The following is a 17185-nucleotide window of genomic DNA, read 5'->3' on the forward strand; positions in this document are numbered from 1 at the left end:
CAAAATGGTTTTCTTGCCTGGAGAATCTCATGGACAGAGGAGCCTGGTAGGCTACAGTCCATGAGGTTGCAGAGTCGGACAAGACTGAGAAACTTTCACTTCTTGCTTTTGAGTGAAATGAGCAGTCTCTCAAAGGGTATTCAAAAGAGGCGTTACAGTCAAATTGTCCATTAAAGGCAGAAATGTCTGTTCTTTTTAAAATTGCAGGCAAATTTCCTATGGCCTATGCTTCCCACCAACCTCCTTGTCTGAGCTACCACCTTGTCTCAACTGGAGTCATTAATGCCGCTAAACCCACCTGGAGCATCCACTCTCATCACCACTTACTCCTTTCTAGTCTGTTCCTCATGCTAACATGGGCTTCCCAGGTGGCGCTAGTGGTAAAGAACCCATCTGCCAATGTGGGAGACATCGGAGATGAGGGTTCGATCCCTGGGCCAGAAAGATCCCCTGGAGAAGGGCATGGCAACTCACTCCAGTATTCTTGCTGGGAGAATCCTATGGACAGAGGAGCCTGGAGGGCTACAGTCCATGGAGTTGCAAAGAGTTGGACATTGCTGAAGCAACTTAGCATGCACGCACGCATGCAAACCTGTTCAAGGCAAATATGACCATGTTGCTCCACAGCTTAAAATCCTTCAGCACTTTCCCATTTGCTTTAGGGGAAAGACAAAACTGAAACCTATCCTTTAAGGATCGGCATCTTCTGGCCTCATGCTGCCTCTCCAGGCTTGGCTCTTGAGCTCGGCCATGCTCAGTGCAGACCAGCCAGGATAATCACTGTCAGTTCCTTGAACAGATCTTGCCTCTTTCTGACTCATAGCCTTCACTCACTACTAGCCAGAATCTTCTTGCCAGTAGGGGAGCAGGTTCCTTGATTCCACTGCTGTTTCCTTAGCCCTGATGCAAACAGCCAACTCATCAGAAAATGATGCTGGGAAAGATTGAAGGCAAAAGGACAAAGGAGCAGCAGAGGATGGGAAGGTTGGATGGCACTACCAGCTCAATGGACATGGGTTTGAGCAAACTCCAGGAGATAGTGGAAGACAGAGGAGCCTAACATGTTGCAGTCAATGGGGCCACAAAGAGTCAGACACATTAGTGACTGAATAATAACTCCTTAGTCCGGATTCCTGTTGAAAACAGAAAGAAAGAAAGTGAAGTCACTCAGTCGTGTCCGACTCTTTGTGACCCCATGGGCTGTAGCCTGCCAGGCTCTTCCATCCATGGGATTTTCCAGGCAAGGATACTGGAGTGGGTTGCCATTTCCTCCTCCAGGGAATCTTCCTGGCCCAGAGATAGAACCTGGGTTTCCCACACTGAGAGTAGACTCTTTACCATCTGAGCCACCAGGGAAGCCCAGAACTTGAGACAAAAGTTTGGGTGCAGTTAGGTTACCCGGGCAAGATTCCAACAGCAAGAGGAAGAGCAGCAAGAGTGAGAGGTAGAAAATGGAAAGTAGGTTATGCTCTGAACTGGCCGTGTTCCTTTCAAACTTTATATGTTGAGGCTCTAACCCCAAGTGTGACAGCACCCAGAGATGGAGTCTTTGAGAACTGATTAGATTCAGATGAGGTCATGGAGATGGGGCTCCTTATGGTGGGGTTGGTGACGTTATAAGGAGACACCAGGGACTTTGCTTCCTTTCTCTCTCCACGTGGTGAGGACACAGCCAGAAGAGGGCCACCTGAAGCCGAGGTACACTCCCTCACTGGGGAGTCAGACCAGCCACACCTTCGGGTTGGAGTTCTCAGCCTCCAGAACTGAGAAAAAATAAATAAATTGGCATTGCTTAAGTCATCCAGTATGTAGTCTTTTGTCATGGCAACCTGATTCGACAGATAATTTTTAATTACTGAATATCTGGAATGTTTTCAATATACATTTAACAATATTCTCCTTCTTATTGGATATTTTTATGTCTTATTTAAGAAATCCTGCCCTGACATATGCTTCCCTGGTGGCTCAGACTGTAAAGAATTCAACTGGAGTCCAGGACACCTGGATTCGATCCCTGGGTTGGGAAGATCCCCTGGAGAAGGGAACAGTTACCCACTCCAGTATTCCTGCCTGGAGAATCCCACGGACAGAGGAACCTGGCAGGCTACAGTCCATGGGGTCACAAAGAGTTAGACACAACTGAAGCAAGTTAGCACAACACATACAACATTTAAATAAAATGTTCAAACCAGTACAAATGAACCTGGAGAACATTGTGCTAAGGGAAATAAGCCAGTCATATAAGGACAAATACTGTTTCTACCTAGATGAAGAATCTAAAATAATCAAACTCACCAAAGGAGGAATCAAATAGTGGTTCCAGGAGATGGGTAGGGGTGTGGGAGAAAGGGGAGTTGCTGTTCAATGCCTATAAAGTTTCAGCTTGCTCAATGAATAAGTTCTAGAGATCTGTCGTGTAACCTAGTACCTACCATTGACAATACGGTACTGTGCACTTTAAAACTTGTTAAGAGGTAAATCTCGTGTTAACTGTTCATGTGTGTGTGCTCTATCACTCAGTTGTGTCTGACTCTTTGTGACCCCATGGACTATAGTTTACCAGGCTCCTCTGCCCATGGGTTTTTTTCAGGCAAGAATACTAGAGTGGGTAGCATTTTCTCCTCCATTGAACGTTTGTGACCCAGGGATCAAATCCGAATCTCCTGCAGTGGCAGGTGATTCTTTACCACCAAGCCACTTGGGAAGCCCATAAGTGTTCTTACTACCAGAAAAAACAAAAGGGAGGGGGAGACATAAGAACACCCAGAAAGATGTGGGAAATACCCGTTCTTTTGATACCGGTGTTTGCCTGTGTCCAAATTCATCACTTTGTACACATTAAATAAGTTTGGCTCTTTGTGTATCAATTATTCCTATGAAAACCTGTTAAAATTGTATAAATTATTTAAGGTTTACCTTTAAGAAAGAACCAAATGTATTAGAAATTGCTTTTTCAAATAAGTGATGATAACCTTGAAATGGTATAGATACTGTGGGGCTAAAGAGAAAAAAGAAAAAAAAAAAGCAGGTAATTTAAGGGCTAAGTATAGAATCAAACACTTGGAAAGAGAATTTCAGAGGTACATTTTTGCCTATAGATGTAAAAATTTCATGATGGCATTTACCTTAAGACCAAAGAAGACACTGGGCTTCTGCTAGTTCTGAAGCCAGACCATCACTACTCCTCAGAAATGCTGTGATCAGGGACTTTGTCATTCCTTTGTGCAATCTCAGCACGGTTTGGATTAGAAAAGAAGCATAGTCCATTGGGTAAGATGCTTTTCTGAGAAGAAGTTAATAAATCTTCCAACAGTCCTTTGAAATTTCTTTTTGATAGAATAGTATTTTCAGCTGAAAAGACTTAACATGTCTTTTTTTGTAATCTCCAAATGTTTCATCACCTCTTCAGGTGATGAATTGTATTCAGATATAGTGGCCATAGGGTAAGTCTAAGGGCCCAGAAATAATGCAAAGTTTGGTTCTTTTGAAAGAAGCTCTTAATATGGTAGTAATATATCCAGAGTCTGGTATCAAGTGTACATCTGGAGCCAATTTTAAAGGATTAAGACAAGATGTTGCACATGATGTATATATTTAAATTTTGCTATAAAGTTAGTAAAAACATTAAAGGTCTACTCTGCCCTGTGTTAGGTAATTCACATGACACTGTAAATAATAGGATTGAGTGTATAAGATAAACACAGAGGAACTGTCTCAGGATCTTAAGAGAGCCCAATAAATAGCCCCCTTCATACCCAGCTGGTAAAGAACCTGCTTGCTGATGCAGGAAATGTAAGAGACATGGGTTCGATCCCTGGGTTGGGAAGACACCCCTGGAGAAGGGCATGGCAACCCATTCAAGTATTCTTACCTGGAGAATTCCATGGACAGAGGAGCCTTGGGGGCTACAGTCCATAGGGTCATAAAGAACGGGACAGGACTGAAGTGACTGAGCCTGAACGCATGCAGGCTGCACTGCTGAATATGCCAGCCACCAGCCACATGGGGATACTGAGCTCCTGAGATGAGACACGCTGTTCACAGCTGGGATTTCAAAAATTGAGTACAAAAAAAAAAAAAAAAAAGCTATCCCATCAATAGGTTTAATATTGACATACACTGAAATGACAATATTTGGTTTAAGTAAAATCTGTTTTAGAAAAGGCAGAGGAACCAGAGATCAAATTGCCAGCATCCGCTGGATCATAGAAAAAGCAAGAGAGTTCCAGAAAAACATCTATTTCTGCTTTATTGACTATGCCAAAACCTTTGACTGTGTGGATCACAATAAACTGTGGAAAATTCTGAAAGAGATGGGAATACCAGACCACCTAACCTGCCTCTTGAGGAACCTATATGCAGGTCAGGAAGCAACAGTTAGAACTGGACATGGAACAACAGACTGGTTCCAAATAGGAAAAGGAGTACGTCAAGGCTGTATATTGTCACCCTGCTTATTCTACTTATATGCACAGTACATCATGAGAAACATTGGGTTGGAAGAAGCACAAGCTGGAATCAAGATTGCCAGGAGAAATATCAATAACCTCAGATATGCAGATGACACCACCCTTATGGCAGAAAGTGAAAGGGGACTAAAAAGCCTCTTGCTGAAAGTGAAAGAGGAGAGTGAAAAAGTTGGCTTAAAGCTCAACATTCAGAAAACGAAGATCATGGCATCCGGTCGCATCACTCCATGGGAAATAGATGGGGAAACAATGGAAACAGTGTCAGACTTTATTTTGGGGGGCTCCAAAATCATTGCAGATGGTGATTGCAGCCATGAAATTAAAAGACGCTTAATCCTTGGAAGGAAAATTATGACCATCTGAAAGGCAGAGACATTACTTTGCCAACAAAGGTCTGTCTAGTCAAGGCTATGGTTTTTCCAATCGTCATGTATGGATGTAAGAGTTGGACTGTGAAGAAAGCTGAGTGTCAAAGAATTAATGCTTTTGAACTGTGGTGTTGGAGAAGACTCTTGAGAGTCCCTTGGACTGCAAGGAGATCCAACCAGTCCATTCTAAAGGAGATCAGCCCTGGGTGTTCTTTGGAAGGAATGATGCTAAAGCTGAAACTCCAGTACTTTGGCCACCTCATGCGAAGAGTTGACTCATTGGAAAAGACCCTGATGCTGGGAGGGATTGGGGGCAGGAGGAAAAGAGGACAACAGAGGATGAGTTGGCTGGATGGCATCATTGACTCGATGGACGTGAGTTTGAGTGAACTCTGGGAGTTGGTGATGGACAGGGAAGCCTGGCGTGCTGTGATTCATGGGGTCGCAAAGAGTTGGACATGACTGAGCAACTGAACTGAACTGAACTGAAAATCTGTTTAAACCATCTGTTTCTTTTTATCTTTTATGTGTGGCTACTAGACAGCTTAATTACATACACAGCATGTAGTGTATTTAATGTATTTCTTCTGGACAGTGTTGCTCCAGAGCTTTCCCATGAGATCAGTCTGAATCAAGTCTCCAGCTAGGACCACACTGCCCTGAATTCTTCTGCTCTGTCCCTCCTCCCAGTGCTCTTCTCCGGGGAACACTCCTTCATTATGTCATGGAAACAGAACCCCATCTCAGGCTCTCCTAGGAGCCAAACCTAAAACATGTGATGTCTTGTATGAGTTAAGTTTGTGGTGCTCTGTAAAGAAACAGTTATGATGTAAATTGTCAAGATAAACATGTATGAATAAAACATAATGCAAATAAAGTAACTAGGACTAAGGCATCAAGAAAAGCTTCCTCACAGTATTAGGACACAATGCCAAGTGCACGGACATGAATATGGTTTTGGCCAGAGTGCTACAAAAACACTACTTAAATCAGACAGGTCTTATGTTGGGTCACACTCAGTTAGCATGAATTGGGGAGAGATCTCAAATTGGGGAGAAATTTTTGTGTTTTACAGATGTCATTCCTGGGCTCAATATTTAAGATTATTGTCGTTTTGATGAACAAATAAAAATCTGCACGTCTTTGGGTACTCATAGACTAAGATGGGACTACGTTTTGAATTTTAAATAACCTTAGTTTTAAGGCTTTCTCAAACGTGATATCTACTGGTGAGTTTTAATCTTTTGATCAGTGTTTGTCCTAGGACAGCCTTTTGTTACTCCAAATGTTTATTTCAAAAAAATATTTTCTAAAAACAATCTTGTTCAGTTTAACTCTATTATGCAGTGATAAAATATTGCTTAGGTATAAAAAGGTAATGCATTTGTCATGAAAAAGCTTTTCTTAATAGAAGTGTATCTGGTCACTATATTAAACAAGTAATGTTGCCAGTTAGCATTTCCCTGGTGGCCCAACTGGTAAATAACAAGACTGCTTGCATTACCTCATATCACCACATGGTGGCGCTCTAATGCAAGGTTCAAAGGCTGAAAATAAAATCTTCAGAAAAAATGTCAAAAGGCACACTTTGCAAATAAAAATGTTCAGTGAGAACTATTGTAAGCAACACAGACGCTACAACATTAGCCGTTTCTATTGGTGAGTTTATCCGTAATCTCACATTATCACTTACCTAAAGAGGACTACTTTTTAGGAGCCTAAACATACAGCAACCTGCAGCTTGGTGAGACTCCCTGGTAAGAAGTGTCCAAGAAAGTCACGAGTGTGTGTGGACTTTCTTATTGGATCTGCCTTCATGTCAAACAGGTTACATAAACAAACAAACAAAAGACACTGCATCAGGAAATGCTACAGTAGGTCAAGGATTTACAGAAATTTATAAAGTTTACAGCATGTTAGAGATTACCTACAAAGGAACAAAAATCAGAAAGATCTCAGGGTTGACAACAAAAATGGATGCCCGGAAACAGGAAGTAGGAACAGCCAGAAGAGCCACGGAGGCTGTCGGGAGTGCTGGTGAAGATGGCGGCGGTGGGCGGCAGAGGCCGTAGTAACTATGGAGGTGGCACTGAGGGTGGCCGGGCCCCCAAATGGCTCAAGACAGACAAAGCCAGTGACCAGTATGAAGGCGGCTGCGGCGGTGGCAGTGGCAGGCGGGGGCGCCAAGGAGAACGACAATGTCCCGCATAAAACCCTGCCTTCCCGGTTGTTCACGTCAGGGGCCTGGGTTACGGCGTGGTGGAAGCAGACCTTGTGGAGGCCTTGCAGGAGTGTGGCACCATCAGCTCTGTGGTGGTGATGCCTAAAAGGAGACAAGCATTGGTGGAGTTTGAAGACGTGTTGGAGGCTTGCAACGCCATGAACTACACAACTGACAACCAGATCTAGCTGGCGGGCTGCGCAGCTTTTGTCAGTTATTCTATCCATTAGAAAATCTCCCACCCCTGGGACTTGGATGACTCCCAGAGAGCCAACAGTGGGCTTCTCTTTACCATCCCGAACCCCATCTATTCCATTACCACGGCAGTTCTTTATACTATCCGTAACCCTTGAGGTCCTGTCCAGAGAATTGTGATTTTACAGAAGAATGGGATCCAGGCCATGGTGGACTTTATGTAGCGTGCCGGGCGAGCTAAGGCCTCACTCACTGGGGCTGGTATGTATTCAGGCTGTCTCACTCAGAAGATAGAACATGCAAAGCCTACATGCTTCAACGTGTTCAAGAATGATCAGGATACTTGAAACCACACAAACCCCAGTCTCAGTGGACAAGGTAATCCCTATGGCTGCTTGAATCCAAACACACCAGCCTTGCCTTTCCTTGGCCAGCGCACTTCATAGTCCTGGGCTCAGGATTATGCCATGCTCTTGGGCTCCCTATGGAAACGGGAGGGCCTTGGGGGATCAGCTCTTGGAGAATGCACTCTCATGGAAAAGGGTGAATGAGGGGCCACTAGGTACTCACAGTCTATGCCCTGACCAGTAACACTGAAGAAGCTGAAGTTGAATGGGTCTATGAAGAACTACAAGACCCTTTAGAAATAACATCCAAAAAAAGATGTCCTTTTCATTATAGAGGACGGGAATGCAAAAGTAAGAAGTCAAGAAACACCTAGAGTAACAGGCAAATTTGGCCTTGGAGTATTGAATGAAGCAGGGCAAAGGCTAATAGAGTTTTGCCAAGAGAATGCACTGGTCATCGCAACCACCCACTTCCAACAACACAAGAGACGAATCTACACATGGACATCACCAGATTGTCAACGCCGAAATCAGATTGATTATATTCTTTGCAGACAAAGATGGAGAAGCTCTATACAGTCAGCAAAAACAAGACAGGGAGCTGACTGTGGCTCAGATCATGAATTTCTTATGGCCAAATTCAGACTTAAATTGAAGAAAGTAAGGAAAACCACTAGACCATTCAAGTATGACCTAAATCAAATCCCTTCTGATTATACAGTGGAAGTGAGAAATAGATGTAAGGGACTAGATCTGATAGACAGAGTGCCTGATGAACTATGGATGGAGGTTAGTGACATTGTACAGTGAAAGGTCGGGCGTGTTGAGGCATGCCCCGGCAAAGTGCCGCAGACAAGTCCCGGAGGCGGGCTGACAACAAGCCGTCCAATCAGGTGCCGGCACGGAGCCCTTGGACACCAACCACCGCTGTAGCCTGCGCTTTCTTCCTTATATGGGAGCCCGGCCCTGGCTATAAAACCTTTCCCCACCCCTCATACCTCGCAGACTCCCTTTGCTTCCTTGCTCACCCACCCCGGGAGTTCTGCCCGAGAGCGACCGCCTAATAAAGGCTCTGATCAATGGTCCATAGAGGTGGCTCTTTCTTCCCGCGGCGTTTCTTACATACAGGAGACAGGGATCAAGACCATCCCCAAGAAAAAGAAATGCAAAAGAGCATAATAGCTGTCTGAGGAGACTTTAAAAATAGCTGTAAAAAGAAGAGAAGTGAAAAGCAAAGGAGAAAATGAAAGATATACCCATTTGAATGCAGAGTTCCAAAGAATAGCAAGGAGAGATAAGAAAGCCTTCCTCAGCGATCAGTGCAAAGAAATAGAGGATGCAATGCAAACAATAGAATGGGAAAGACTAGAGATCTCTTCAAGAAAATTAGCGATCCCAAGTGAATATTTCATACAAAGATAGGCTCAATAAAAGACAGAAATGGTATGGACCTAGCAGAAGCAGAAGATATTAAGAAGAGGTGGCAAGAATACACAGAAGAACTATACAAAAAAATATCTTCATGACCCAGGTAATCACGATGGTGTGATCACTCACCTAGAGCCAGACATCCTGGAATGTGAAGTCAAATGGGCCTTAGGAAGCATCACTATGAACTAAGCTAGTGGAGCGATGGAATTCCAGTTGAGCTATTTCAAATCCTAAAAGATGATGCTGTGAAAGTGCTGCACTCAATATCCCAGCAAATTTGGAAAACTCAGCAGTGGCCACAGGACTAGAAAAGATCAGTTTTCATTCCAATCTCAAAGAAAGGCAATGCCAAAGAATGGTCAAACTACCACACAATTGCACTCATCTCACACTATAGTAAAGTAATGATCAAAATTCTCCAAGGCAGGCTTCAGCTACATGTGAACCCGTGAACTTCCAAATGTTCAAGCTGGTTTTAGAAAAGGCAGAAGAATGAGAGATCAAATTGCCAACATCCGCTGGATCATGGAAAAAGCAAGAGAGTTCCAGAAAAGCATCTGCTTCTGCTTTATTGACTATGTCAAAGCCTTTGACTGTGTGGATCACAATAAACTGTGGAAAATTCTTCAGGAGATGGGAATACCAGACCACCTGACCTGCCTCGAGAAACCTGTATGCAGGTCAGGAAGCAACAGTTAGAACTGGACATGGAACAACAGACTGGTTCCAAATAGGAAAAGGAGTGTGTCAAGCCTGTATAATGTCACCCTGCCTATTTAACTTCTATGCACAGTGCATCATGAGAAATGCTGGGCTGGAAGAAGCACAGCTGAAATCAAGATTGCTGGGAGAAATATCAATCACCTCAGATATGCAGATAAAACCACCCTTGTGGCAGAAAGTGAAGAACTAAAGAGCCTCTTGATGAAAGTGAAAGAGGAGAGTGAAAAAGTTGGCTTAAAGCTCAACAGTCAAAAAACTAAGATCATGGCATCCGGTCCCATCACTTCATGGGAAATAGATGGAGAAACAGTGGAAACAGTGTCAGACTTAATTTTTTTAGCCTTCAAAATCACTGCAGATGGTGACTGTAGCCATGAAATTAAAAGATGCTTACTCCTTGGAAGGAAAGTTATGACCAACCTAGACAGCATATTGAAAAGCAGAGACATTACTTTGTCAACAAAGGTCCATCTAGTCAAGGCTATGGTTTTTCCAGTGGTCATGTGTGGATGTGAGAGCTGGACTATAAAGAAAGCTGAGCACCAAAGAACTGATGCTTTTGAACTGTGGTGTTGGAGAAGACTCTTGAGAGTCCCTTGGACTGCAAGGAGATCCAACCAGTCCATCCTAAAGGAGATCAGCCCTAAGTGTTCATTGGAAGGACTGATGTTGAGGCTGAGGCTCCAATACTTTGGCCACCTCATGCGAAGAGCTGACTCATTTGAAAAGACCCTGATGGTGGGAAGGATTGAGGGCAGGAGGAGAAGGGGATGACAGAGGATGAGATGGCTGGATGGCATCACCAACTCAATGGACATGAATTTGGATAAACTCTGGAAGTTGGTGATGGACAGGGAGGCCTGATGTGCTGTGGTTCATGGGGTTGCAAAGAGTCAGACACAACTGAGCCACTGAACTGAACTGGACTGAGGTCCTAGCTGCTGCTTGCATCCCTTTGATGCAACTGAGGATGCAGGGTCAAGGCAGAGGCCTGGGTGGGGTGGCTAACAGGCCTCACTGAGCACAGGCCCTGGCAATGGCTTACAAACCAGTAGCAGCTCCCAGACGGGTTCAGCTGCTTACCTTCCGGGAGCCTTCACAGAGTCACTGACCCCATTCTTACTGGGCCAGGAATGGTCCTCTTGCTGTACACTATTGACAGGGTCTGCTTGTTGGGACGGGGTGGGCGTGGGTGATGAGGGCTTCTGGGCCTTTGCAGCAGATCCTTTGAGCAAATTGACCTGTGGAGGTGAGATGCCTTGGACTGGAGTGGAGCAGACATGCCTGGCCTCACTTGTAGAGAGCACACAAAATCTCTGCAGGGGGCCCAGATGGACAACCCACTTCCTGGAATCTGTCAAGAACTGTTTGCCTTGGATAGGAAGGAGAGATAGAGCATTGCCTTTGAAAAACAGCAGCACTTCCTCAGCCAAACCACCTGTCTGAAGTTTTTGTCTTGGTCTGATTGGTTGGACTAGGCCATGGGCTGAGGGAGATGGCTGGTCGCTTACATCTCACTGGCCCTGGGAATCCAGAGGCTCCTGTTCCTAGGCCGGCCTGTCCTGCTTGCTCTTGCTGCTGGTGGTGCTGCTCTTGCTCTAGCCAGGTGGGCTAGACTCTTCCCCAGGACCCTCATAATGGGTGCTCTGGGGAAGGCTGCCCCCTCCAGAGATCAGAGGCAAATTGGTGACCAAGTGAATGTACCAGAGTGGGCAATGGCATTCCATGACTGCTAACAGAAACACATCAACCAACCATTTCTTCTCCAAGGAACGTAAATAGAAGATGCGCAGACTAGCATATTAAAAAGCAAAGACATTACCTCGTCAACAAAGGTCCATCTAGTCAAAGCTATTGTTTTTCCAGTAGTCATGTATGGATGGGAGAGTTGGAGTATAAAGAAAGCTGAGCATCGAAGAATTGATGTTTTTGAACTGTGGTGTTGGAGAAGACTCTTGAAAGTCCCTTAGACTGTAAGGAGATCCAACCAGTCCATCCTAAAGAAGATCAGCCCTAAGTGTTCATTGGAAGGACTGATGTTGAAGCTGAAACTCCAATACTCTGGCCACCTGATGCGAGGAGGTGACTTATTTGAAAAGACCCTGATTCTGGGAAAGATTGAGGGCAGGAGGAGAAGGGCACAAGAGTGGATGAGATGGTTGGATGGCATCACCGACCCAATGGACATGAGTTTGAGTAAACTCCAAGTGTTGATGGACAGGAAGGCCTGGCTCTCTGCAGTCCATGGGGTTGCAAAGATTTGGACACAACTGAGTGACTGAACTGAACTGAACTGAGACCAGCAGGGGCTAGTGGCAGGTGCTGGCTGTGCATTGGTTTTGATGCCTCTCAGCTTTGGCTGCCCCCAGGCCCAGGGTCAAAAAAAAAGAGAGAGCTGATGAGTCAGAACAGTTCTTCATCTCCCCCTCGGAAACCAGACTTCAGCATCCCTGTCTCTGCACATTGCTCACCAACACACAGGGTAGAAACCACTGGCTCTTCCTGAGAGAACAGAACACGCAGCCTCCACCATGTCCCCAGAAACAGCTGCAGACTCGAGCTCACTGCATCAAGAACCCCACCTCACTGCGTTCTAAGAAACAGCTACAAGCACAGAGACAGAAGCAGACAGAGACAAAGAGGCACAACATGGCAGTAGATACTGCATTTTCACTAAACATTTAAAAACAAACTCAAAATCCAAGCAAACTTGAACCTGAAAACGTACACAGAAGTAGGAAACACAGAGAACAGAGCTCTCCCAGCCAGCCAGCGGTGCTCCTTAGACTGAATGAAGTAGATTCCATGAGCCCCCAAGACAATAGGATCCTCTCTATTCCTTGGCACGTGGGTTTGGTTTTTTGTTTGTTTGTTTTTTGAGTCTTTTGGTTTGGGGAGGCCCTTTTTTTTGTGTGTGTGTGTGTGTTTTGATTTTTTTTTCCTGCAGTCATCGGCTGCCAACATAATCTGCACCAGCTGAAGATCAGAAAACAAAACAAACAAAAAAAAACAAATCAAAAAGCCAAAACAGACCTAAAAGCAAATAGCTCAGAGATACACAGTTACCTGCTGGCGGGTAACCAGGCGCACTCCCAAGACTGAAAGTGCGGCCATAGTGGAACCACTGGCACACATCACAACCAGGAGACACACACAGGTGCTGCACAGCCAGAAGCACCACACTGCAGCACACAGTGTGAGGAGGTGCACACGGAGGGACACTACTCGCCTCATACACCTTTATCTCCCACTTTTCTGACATCTTCTGAGGACAGAACATCTGTGAGCCATTCTGACTTAATCAAAACATTGACTTTTAAAACAATTCTTTTTTAAAAAAAATTATAGCAGATGTGTTCCGTACTTGTATTTATGACTGACTGTAAAAGCATGTGATGCAAGGTTGCCATGTATGTTCGGTGGGACACTGTCTTTCAGAACTGTGCTAACTCACTGCTGAAGCGTTCAATGGTAAAAGAAAATACAGATTTGTTGTTTGTGACAAAAAGAAAACAGGAAGTAGAATTATTTTTAATAGTTAAGGAAAAGAGTTTTGGAATTTTAAAATTATATACCCAAGTAAATGTCCTTTTAAATATGTTGCTATAATTATATATATCTCAACAAGATAAGGCTTCAGAAAACTGTCCAAATTAGGAAGCCCTGTATAAACACTCATGAAGGAAATACTAAAATGAACTGCTTCAAGAGCTATGGGGATGATGATCACTTGACACGGTCAAGTACTGTGTAAAAAACCAGAAGCCAGAGAAATTCAAAAGAAAGACTAGCCAGGAAAACTCTGTTCTAAATTCTAGAAAATATGACGAGGAAGAAGACAGTGAAACTACTTGTACCTTTCGCTTGCTCCGTTTTTGTCCTGCCAGGCTGTGGTAAATAAGATAGAACTATGTTTAGAGAATGGTACCCAAAATGATCTAGTGTTTCTTTCAAGAAGATGCATGTAAATAGTTGTGCTCTTTGGCCTGAAGAAGTATCTGAAAAGGTTGACGTGGCTGAAAGTCTGCCTGTAAATAAATGGGAGAGATTCTTTTTGAGAAGACTGAGATAGGAGGCATGGCTTTAAATCTATAACAGACTGAAAATTGTGACGTTTGAGTCCCTCCACATACAACCCTTGGCATCTGTGGATTCCTATTTGGGGTTTTAATATATGTGATGCATGAAATGTCTTCCTAAGCAAGGTGAAGACAGTGATCTGTTGCTGCTGTCATCTTGCGGTGTTCTAAACATACTGCATTTCACTGACCCTAAAATGCAGGCTGGATTTAAAATAGCACGTATGTCTGTTCCCTCCCTGCTGTTTCGGCGACTCTTGACCTCTGATGCTGCAGCCACGTGGAGTAAACAAACCTACAGGGGACACTTGTCGTCTTGTTTGTCCTTTCAAAGCCACATCTCTCCTGTCACCCTGGGCTCCTTAATGAGCCCTGAAAACAACTTCCCAGGGGCAGCAAACAATTATTTTCAGTTCTTCCCAGAGGACAGGTTTATTTTTGTAACTATAGCAACCGCTGCTGTTTTCTTTCTGAGTTTTTAACCTTCTTAGTATTATGGGTCTCTTTGCAAAGATATTGTAGAAGCTTTCAGGTCTTTCAAAATCTTGCCTTAAAAAGTCAGGCTTCGTTCATAAGAAATCTTTATTATAACTAAAGCTGGACTTTGTTATTCACCATTTATTTGCATGTATGTCTGTTGTCTCTCCTGGGAAACGCAGGCACGACTGGCAAATCCGCAGTCAGTCGCTCTTCGATGCTGAAACCCATGAAGCCAGCAGATGTCGCTATTCTCATGCTTAACCAAAATTTGAGCCAAAGGGTTCTTCCAGTCTGGGGAAAAAACACCTTAACTTATTAGAAGGAATTATCACAAAACAGAACTAAACATATGCAATCAAGTATAAAATCTCTTTTTTATAATTGAAATTATAGAGACGAGTGGTTGGAAGGCATCTTAGGCAAGTTCTCATTTTAAGAAAATTACTGGTAGTTTATTTTCTCCATCTCGGTTTACTCACCTATAAAGAAGTTACTAACTCAACACACTTGAAGCTGCTATAAGTGTTACATGGGTTTCCCTGGTGGCTCAGATAGTAAAGAATCTGCCTGCAATGCAGGAAACCTAAGTTCGATCCCTCGTGTTGGGAAGATCCCCTGGAGAACGGAATGGCAACCCACTCCAGTATTCTTCCCTGGGAAATCCCATAGACAGGGGAGCCTAGTGGGCTACGGATCCATGGGGTCGCAGAGTCAAAATACTTAAAGTTGCCCTGTTACACAATAACACATGCAATGATCCCAGGATGCCTTTTTCAAATGCAAACTTGCTGTGCTTCAAAAGTAGGACTTGCAAGGCAAAGACAAATTATTAAGAACTCGACCCCTAAAACAGTCATTAATTTGAGCAATTTGAGAAACACAGTCTCAACAAAATGATAGTTCCTTAATATTTTATTAGAAAAACTTTTTGACCCCATTGAAATCTACATTTTCAGTGCCTGTTTCAAATAACTTTTTGAAGTTTCTGAATTTTTGAAGTTTCTAACTCAGAGTTCAGCCTTCCCCTCCCTTGGTTACTAGCACAGCATCTTCTCTTTCCTGCCTGCTCTGGGTAACCAGACGGTAATTCTCAAAGAGACTTGATCAGATTTGTAATTTTGATACATTAGGAACCAATATGTAACACATATTCCACTCCTTTCCTTCATTTACTTTTTCATGTGTTTCTTAGCAAACACTATTTATTTTAAGTCTGAGTCTGTGGTCTCATTTTCCAGGAAAAAGATAAAGAGTGCCAGAGGTATGAGTAATTGGTATCTCCTTTCAGGACCATTTCATTATCTCCCTTTCACTGTCCAGAGCTGACCTGACCAGCTTTTGACCTCATTTCTCAGCTGCTTTTGTTCAGAAAGACTTGGGAATTCCCATAAGGATCACAAATTGAGTTCATTTAGCATCTGCATAACCTTTCCCCCAGTTCTTACATCTCTGTACCGTTCTCCTTATAAAATGAGTGTCTTCTTTGCGTCTCTAGTCTAGATCATTCCAGGGAAGGTACCATGGTCCAAAGATCAGGTCAGATCAGGCCCTGACCCTGCTCCATCGATGTTGAACCTTTTTAGAGCCAGGTTTGTAAACGTGCAACTGGCTTGGCAGGAGGACTCAAAATGACAGAGTCTATGCACGATTCTGGGAGCCATGAGATTCTGAAACATACAGGAGAAAACTGGAAAATTTCAACCGTGAATAGATGGAATCATACTATCTGTGAGAGTTTTAAAAGAACGATAACATAGGAATGTTTCATAGGAGACATTCCTATAAAAAGCCCTCAAGAAGTGCCCAGAACCCATTTATAGGAAATAAGACCTCAGTATAACCTGAGCTCTTTGTGGGGTCCATCCTAGATATACCAGACACCCTTAAAATATACAGGGTTCTTGTGCTTAGTCACTCCGTCATGTCCTATCTTTTGCGACTCTTTGGACTGCAACCTACCAGGTTCCTCTGTCCATGAAATTTCCCAGCAATGACACTGGAGTCGGTTGCCATTTCCTCTAGGGGATCTTCCCAACCCAGGGATCGAACTCACATTTCTGGTGGTTCCTGCATTGCAGGCAGATTCTTTACCCGAAAAGCCACTAGGGCTTTAAATACACAGGGTACTCCACATAAAAGCCCTGAGCTCCAATAAACTCTGCCTGACCCACATAAAAGAGATTCAGAATCTCTTCCCTGAAGCAATATATTTTATTGAAATTAACTCTTCTTTAATGTTTGAGTGACTGAACATGTACCAAAATGGAGACAGTTCCTCTAAGTGATCCTAGAACACCAAAGTCAGAGGCTTGAGAAATTATTTTTAATTGAAAGAAAAATAACAGGATTATATATATATATATTTCCTCCAAAAGAGCCTGGACTACAATTAAAATAATTTTCTGAATTTTAATTGAAGTGCAAACAGTGTTCAGAGATTCAAAGTCCTAACAATTGTCTGTTTGAAATCCTTTAAATGAATTTGACAATTGATATATGCCTGAATTAATATTATTAGCATATTATATAACAGATATATATTTACATATATAATTATTAATAAAATTAATGGTTTCTCCTTCCGTCCATTGAAATGTCCTAGAGGCAACATCTTCTCAGATGGGACCAGCTTAATATGTAAATTAAAGCCCAGATTATAGTTTCTAAAATTAACTTTCCATGGAAAGGAGGCAGGATTTTTTGGAAAGATAAATGATTCTATGTCTAGGAAAGGAAGGTATAAAAGAACGCAGAATTTCTTTATCAGAAACCAGGGTTTTATTCAAGGGTTAGTGAACTATCAGATCAACAGAGAAGTCTTTGTCATCTGAACCAGCAGGAAAACCAAACTTCTGCAGACTTTTGTGAGCAG

This window comes from Capricornis sumatraensis, chromosome 21, assembly GCF_032405125.1.
Source record: "Capricornis sumatraensis isolate serow.1 chromosome 21, serow.2, whole genome shotgun sequence".
NCBI classification, from domain to species: domain Eukaryota; kingdom Metazoa; phylum Chordata; class Mammalia; order Artiodactyla; family Bovidae; genus Capricornis; species Capricornis sumatraensis.